Source organism: Triticum dicoccoides, chromosome 3A (assembly GCF_002162155.2).
Source record: "Triticum dicoccoides isolate Atlit2015 ecotype Zavitan chromosome 3A, WEW_v2.0, whole genome shotgun sequence".
Classification (NCBI taxonomy): Eukaryota; Viridiplantae; Streptophyta; class Magnoliopsida; order Poales; family Poaceae; genus Triticum; species Triticum dicoccoides.
Window position 1 is genome coordinate 602,229,227 of NC_041384.1, and position 7,918 is coordinate 602,237,144.

Consider the following 7,918-nt stretch of genomic DNA (forward strand, 5'->3'; position numbering starts at 1 on the left):
GCCCGCTTCTCCGGACCTCCACCCCGTCGAACGCCGCCCCCTACCTCCTCCCAGGCGCCCCCCACTCGACTGGATCGAGGAGGGGCTAGATCCCGCGCCCCCCAACGCGCCTCGGCGCCGCCCGTCACCGCCGGACTGCCTCGTCCCCGCCTCTCCCTCGCGCAACTCCCTCCCCGAGTTGGACATCGTCGCCGTCGCCCCGCTACTCCGGCCCTTCCCCGAGCGCGCCTTTGCACATCTACAGGGCTATGTGAGCCCCCTTCTCTTCCCCTCTTCTTCCCTGGCGGATCCGCCGTCGCGTCCGCACGCGCACACTCGCCGCCCGTGCTGCTTCCGCTCCCTGCGCACCACGCCAGACCGCGCCCGCGGCTGACGCCGTCGGTGCTCTCTGCTACGCCCGTGGGTCACCTGCGCGCCGGACCTCCCCTAACCCGCACTCCCCCCCCCGCAGCTCCGTGCCTCGTCGCGGCTCCCGCGCACCCGCGTCCGACGACCCAACCACGACGCCCCTCGCCTTGCGCCCCACCTCGTCGCCTCGTCGCTCCACCAGCGGTGCTGCAACTCCGGCGTCGTCCTTGCGCTGCCCCGCGCCCGCCGTTCCCCCATGCGCCCCCTCCGCCGCGGAACGGCCACCGGAGTTCCCCAACGCCGGCCGCCGACGTGGCCGACCCGGGGCCACCCCTGGGTCACTGAACCGTGGGCCCTAGGGGCCCGGCCGTCTGTTGACTCGGTCAGCCAGGCTGACTGGACCGGCCCCTGCCTATGACATGGGGGCCCCACCCCCACGACGTTTTTAAAATAAATAAAAAAGGGAAAAGGAATTTAGATAAATATAATTAATAAAATAATAATGGATAAAATTAATTAATTAATTAATTTAATCCTGATTAATTAAACCTAATGACTAATTAACCTAATTAACTACTGTTAATTAAACTTAACTAAGATAATTAGTTAACAGTGTATGACGAACGGGACCCACATGTCAGGGTTGACCTAGTCAACCCTGTTGAATGCTGACGTCAGCATGGCATCATGCTGACGTCATAATTACATTTTTCGAATTTAATAATTAATTGATTAAATTCCAGAAATTAATAAAATATTTAAAAAAATCATATCTTTTAATCCGTAACTCGGATTAAAATATTTTCAAGATGAAAGTTGCTCAGAACAACGAGACGAACCCGGATACGTAGCCCGTTCGTCCACCACACACCCCTAACATATCAAACCCGCAACTTTCCCCCTCCGGTTTATCTGTCAGAAAACACGAAACACCGGGAATACTTTTCCGGATGTTTCCCCCCCTTCACCGGTATCACCTACTACCGCGTTAGGGCACACCGAACACCGCGTATTGCCTTGTTATATTTCGTGATGCTTTGTTTGCTCTGTATTCATTATTTCTTCCCCCTCTCCTCTCCGGTAGACTACGAGACCGACGCTGCTGCTGACCAGTTCGACTACGGAGTTGACGACCCCTCTCTCTTGCCAGAGCAACCAGGCAAGCCCCCCCCTTTGATCACCAGATATCGCCTACTCTTCTCTATACTGCTTGCATTAGAGTAGTGTAGCATGTTACTGCTTTCCGTTAATCCTATTCTGATGCATAGCCTGTCATTGCTGCTACAGTCATTGATACCTTACCTGCAATCCTAAATGCTTAGTATAGGATGCTAGTGTTCCATCAGTGGCCCTACACTCTTGTCCGTCTGCCATGCTATACTACTGGGCTGTGATCACTTCGGGAGGTGATCACGGGCATATACTATATACTTTACACTGTTACATTACCTGTGATACTGTTCGGAGTTGGGGGCTGAAGGGGCAGGTGGCTCCATCCCGGTAGAGGTGGGCCTGGGTTCCCGATGGCCCCTGACTGTTACTTGGTGGTGGAGCGACAGGGCAGGTTGAGACCACCTAGGAGAGAGGTGGGCCTGGCCCTGTTCGGCGTTCGCGGATACTTAACACGCTTAACGAGATCTTGGTATTTGATCTGAGTCGGCTACGAGCCTATACGCACTAACCATCTACGTGGGAGTAGTTATGGGTATCCCGACGTCGTGGTATCAGCCGAAGCACTTCAGACGTCAGCGACGGAGCGGCGCGCGCCGGATTGGAACGTAAGCCTGCTCTTGTATTAAGGGGGCTAGTTCTGCTTCCGGCCGCCCACGCAACGTGCAGGTGTGCTATGGGCGATGGGCCCAGACCCTTGCGCGCTTAGGTTTAGACCGGCGTGCTGGCCTCTCTGTTGTGCCTAGGTGGGGCTGCGACGTGTTGATCTTCCGTGGCCGGGCATGACCCAGGAAAGTGTGTCTGGCCAAATGGGATCAAGCGTGCTGGGTAAGTTGGTGCACCCCTGCAGGGAAGTTAATCTATTCGAATAGCTGTGATCTTCGGTAACAGGACGACTTGGAGTTGTACCTTGACCTTATGACAACTAGAACCGGATACTTAATAAAACACACCCTTCCAAGTGCCAGATACAACCGGTGGTCGCTCTACCTCAGGGATATGAGGAGGGGATCGCCGGGTAGGATTATGCTATGAGATGCTATTTGGAGATGCTACTTGGAGATGCTACTTGGAGGACTTCAATCTACTCTCTTCTACTTGATGCAAGACGGTGGCTGCGAGAAGCGTAGTCTTCGACAGGATTAGTTATCCCCCTCTTATTCTGGCATTCTGCAGTTCAGTCCACTGATATGGCCTCCTTACACATATACCCATGCATATGTAGTGTAGTTCCTTGCTTGCGAGTACTTTGGATGAGTACTCACGGTTGCTTTCTCCCCCCTTTTTCCCCTTTCCTTTCTTTCTGGTTGTCGCAACCAGATGCTGGAGTCCAGGAGCCAGACGCCACCGTCGACGATGACCCCTACTACACTGGAGGTGACTACTACTACGTGCTGCCCGCTGATGACGACCTGGAGTAGTTTAGGAGGATCCCAGGCAGGAGGCCTGCGCCTCTTTCGATCTGTATCCCAGTTTGTGCTAGCCTTCTTAAGGCAAACTTGTTTAACTTATGTCTGTACTCAGATATTGTTGCTTCCGCTGACTCGTCTATGATCGAGCACTTGTATTCGAGCCCTCGAGGCCCCTGGCTTGTATTATGATGCTTGTATGACTTATTTATGTTTTTAGAGTTGTGTTGTGATATCTTTCCGTGAGTCCCTGATCTTGATCATACACGTTTGCGTGCATGATTAGTGTACGATTGAATCGGGGGCGTCACAAGTTGGTATCTAAGCCGACTGCCTGTAGGAATCCCCCTTCCAACTCCTTGGCCGAAGTCGAGTCTAGACTTTACAAAACTTTTACTAACATGGCTGTGCGGCCCATGGGCCCACGTTGCCATTGGGTGGTATTAGGATCTTTTACTCCTCGACCTTTACTTTGGGATTCTGAACTCTCTTCTATTCGGGTTAAACGATTTTGCTAAAAACAAAACTAACTTTAGGTTCTCGCAAGTACTTTTTCCCGGAGAGCCCCTCACTTCAGATGACCGACTGCACCAGAAGATTTCGGAGATACTCTTTGATATTCTCTCGAGACTTTGTGCCCATCACTTTTGCTATTCCCGACCACCGTTAAATCCGTATGGAAAACTACTTACACTTGCCATTCATACGATCATCCCCCATTGATCTTGTTATTACAAGATACCCCGAAGTTTTCTCTATTGTTCCGAGAATACTTTGTGCCTACTGCCTAGCAGTTCTTTGCCACATGAATACCCCTTCAAATAATTTCTCGCACTTATCGAGTATCCACTCATCCCCAGTTGATTCATGTATTTCACAAAAGTCTTCGAAATGCCATTCGATCTTCCGAAAATCCCGAGCAGCCTATTCCTCTTGAAATTCTTGCTTGCTTGCATTATGGTTAGTCCCATAAGTCTCATAGTCTTATTGACATTCCTTGTCATTATCATTTTGAGTCTGTTGACTCAATATGTTTGCGAATACCCGCAAACATCATTGATCCTTATAAATTACCTTTCCGACTGAGCTGCCATTCTTTTAACTGGAATTGGTTCTCGACCAATCCAATTGTCGTTGATTGTACCCTAAGGCTATTCAACTTATCCATCCCTAATCAGAGCATTACTTCTGATCCCTTGATTTGGAAATCATAATTCCTTGGCATTTGACAATTGAGTTAGTCAGTTGTTTCTATAATTTGATCTCCTTGCATTCTTCTTCCTCTAATTGAGTACTAATGCTCACGTCAGATCCCTTGTGGACCACCAGATCCTTTGTTGGATTTTATCTGACAACGCCCTTCATATTCAATAACCTTGTGAGCCTTTCCTCTGATACATAATGCCTTTGGTAAATTGTATCCTCTGCTTTCTCAACCATGCTCTGCCTTCGAGCTTGAGTTAATTATTTCTAAAGATTCTAGTATATGATTCCAAGAAGCCCCTATGGGTTGAACATATGCCTTCACTAAACCGTGTAAACCCGAAAGTTTTCACGAATCATACTCTTCTGGTGCTTCGCCAGATAAAATTTCAACACTGCAACTTCATCGAACGTGAGAAGTGAATGAAAGGTTATGCATTGGAGAAGTGGGAGTCGACCTTGAACTTGTGTTCATGCCCATGGACACGATGTAGATCTTATCATTAAAGCTTCTCTTAAATTAATTATTCCTTTGGTATAAGTTCATCTTATATCAGGGATCTGGCCTTTTGCAATCGTGGTTCCGACCATGTTCTCTTTTAAATACCATTTCTCGTGCAAGTTTTAACACTTGTCTTCTATAGAGCAATACCCCCGTCCAACCTCTACTTTGATATGTCATCGAGTATTACCCTCCTGGTATCTCGAGATTATCTTGGAACTGCATAACTTCTTATGAGTTCTTCATCAAGTGCTACCTTCCCACTGATTCCAATTTTTCACGGGCTCTGAGTTATTAAACACTCAAAGACACCGATAACTGAACCGAGTCCGCTCTACGGTTCAATAACTCTTCAGTAAGCTTCTATAAGTACGAGTTTGTACCCGATCACGCCATTCCTAGCCTGTTTGGCTATATCATTGTCGTGATGATCTTAACTGTGCAACCCGGCCCTTATTCTCGGAGCACCAATTTGCGATGATAGCTAAGCTTACGTCGATTTTCCTCGTCATACCCTTTCACCTTAAACAACAAGCTTGAGTTCGAGTTTGTGTCGTAACTGTGGATCCAATAACCTCTTGCTTCACCATTCCTTTGACTTGATGTCGTCGCTAATTGATTACATCTGCATGAAATCTCTCGACAATTGTGTCGTGATCATCATCAACCTTATGAGCTCTCCCAGGAATTCAAATGAATTCATGATGGGTAATACCATCCTTGCCCCTCGATGATTCATGTTCTCATCGACCACCTTATTGCCTTCCGTCCAACACAACTTGTTCGTGTTTTGTGTAAACCTTGAGATCCCTGCTACCCAGCAGTTGATCTTCCTTACCTCGGAAGTATTACCATCTCTTTTTGTCAAGAATGTGGTGAGAATTTCACCACCTCTTAAGAATTCTTGATATCATAATACTTCTTGCCATCTTCGTTCATTCCTTGGTCCCCGTATTGTTTTCAACCGGAATACCGACAATTGAGCTATGACGTGTGAATCCAAAACTTCTAGCAACCCTATTGCTTTGAAGTGAATGGGCGATAGTTCATTCTAAGTCTTTCGATAATTGAATCACCATTCTAACATTGGCCGTGCAACCCAACCCATATTTCGGGTGCACCGTTCAACCAATGTTTAATTATGTATGTTTTCCTCGAGCAAATCCTATTATATCATTTGATCCAACAAATGTCATCTTCTTGTGCACATTATTGTGGAAATCAAATCCTTTGGAAATCTCGATGATTTGTTGCTGAGCCTATCAGCCACCTCATCCTCTCCTTGGTTTAATGATGAACTCCTGTTGCGGAACTCGCTTCCATAGTTCAATTCTCGAGAATCTTAAAATGTCATCTTGACAATTTGTGTTGCACTTTCTTCTCAGGTATCCTGAAATCTGAGTTATCAAAACACCATTCAGATCTGAATCTCAGTCAGATATGATGGTTGGAACATATTTCCAAGAGTTATAACATTGGTCTTTATGTCACCCAGTAAGGTGATGTCGTGCCTAGCACACCTGTCCCGAGGACCTATCATTATAGTTTCCTTTTTAACAAGGTTAACCATTCTTCCATGAGGAAATTGTAAGACTTATTCTACAAGTTATTCCTGATGGATCCTTTGTGTTTCCAAAGTCTGATCTTCACAGGATGACCATGTCAATGCTATCTCGAAGCATGTCTATGGTACTCTGAATTTCAACAAGAACATTTGAAGCCCAATGCTAAATGTTTCCTGCTCTATTATCCAAACACCGTTGTATGGATAATGTCATGAAAATCTCTCTTCCCTACCTAAAGAGTTTTCTATGTTATATCCTGTCATGGATATCATGCTCAGCTTGTCCTTGAGAAGGATATACCCTTGAAATATGTTGAAATATGTGTTTAAACACATTTTTCTTTCCATTGTTCTGATTAAATAGGATAGACACTTTTCCCTTTCCATTGGTTTGTTTAAACCCTTTCTATGATCTATAAGATATAAGCAGTAATAATTCCCTGCTTGTGCAAACACCTTGGTGTACAACTCTGTCAGTAAGACCCTGTTGCTATTATTGATGAAATTCCGGTAGCCACCGATGGACGAGAACTTTGCCTATTGGTCCGCCTCGTTTCGACGAGCAGGAAAATGGTTCTCTTCGTCCCTCGCCCTTGGTACCGACGTTGTTGCCGACATAATCGACGGGCCACCCTCTGACATGCCTTGCTTACATGATCGTGCAAGACGTCACCCCTCTTCCTACTTTTAATCCACATGGTGGACCCATAACCCACAGTTCCACAGGATCGAAACCTGACTCACCTGTACAATCCTGTTTCTAATGGTTATTCCCATGCTTGGCTTTGTATTTAACTCACGGGCCACCTTCCTAGTGCTCTATTCTGGTATCAGACGCTATACTTACTCTCGCTACTCTGAACCCCTTTCTCACTCTGGTTCGGACTTCGAGCAACTATCTATCTGCTTGGAACCTCTTATTGTACCTTCGAACCTCACTCTCGATGTGTTTTATTTGTTCAACTCGAGAGGTACTCATATACTCATTCATGGGTTAATCCCAGATTATTACCCTTATAGCATTCTGTCGTTGCCGATCTACCCCGTTACCTATTCGTAAGTACGATGAAGATCCAGAAGAAAGGATGTCGACTTCATCATGATGACCGGCAGCAAAGGAATGAAGACATCAATGTAATGGATCGACCTCTTCAAGAAGAGCAACTATGACCGAGAAGAATCGTTAGAATTTCGTAACCAGAACTTTCCCCATTACTCCCGGTCCTAAATCTCGGGACGAGATTTCTTGTAGTGGAGGAGAATTGTGACGCCCGGATAATTAAGCTACAGTAACCTCTGTTAATGATGCCACATCACCACTCTTACTGTTGCTAACCTCACAATGATTCGAAACATTTTCAAATTCAAACTCAAATTAATGTCAAGCGACAAAGTTTTCAAAATATTAAACTAAAATGTTTGGAGTGTGCAGTTAAATGCCTAGGTGATTATAGTGCAACAAACACCCTTTTTGAAAATGTCTAAATATATTAAAATGAAATAAAACAGAAAAGTGAAATAAATAAAAGGAAAAGACAAATCTAACTAAAAATAAAAAGAGGCACCCCCCACTGGGCCATCTGTGGCCCAGCTGGCCAGCCCAACTGGGCAAAGGCCCAGCCGACTGGCCCAGCCGGCCGACCCAGCCCCCTCCATATCCCCACCAGGGAGGAAACCCTAACCCACAACCCACCTCACTCCCCCCCCCCGACGCCACCTCTC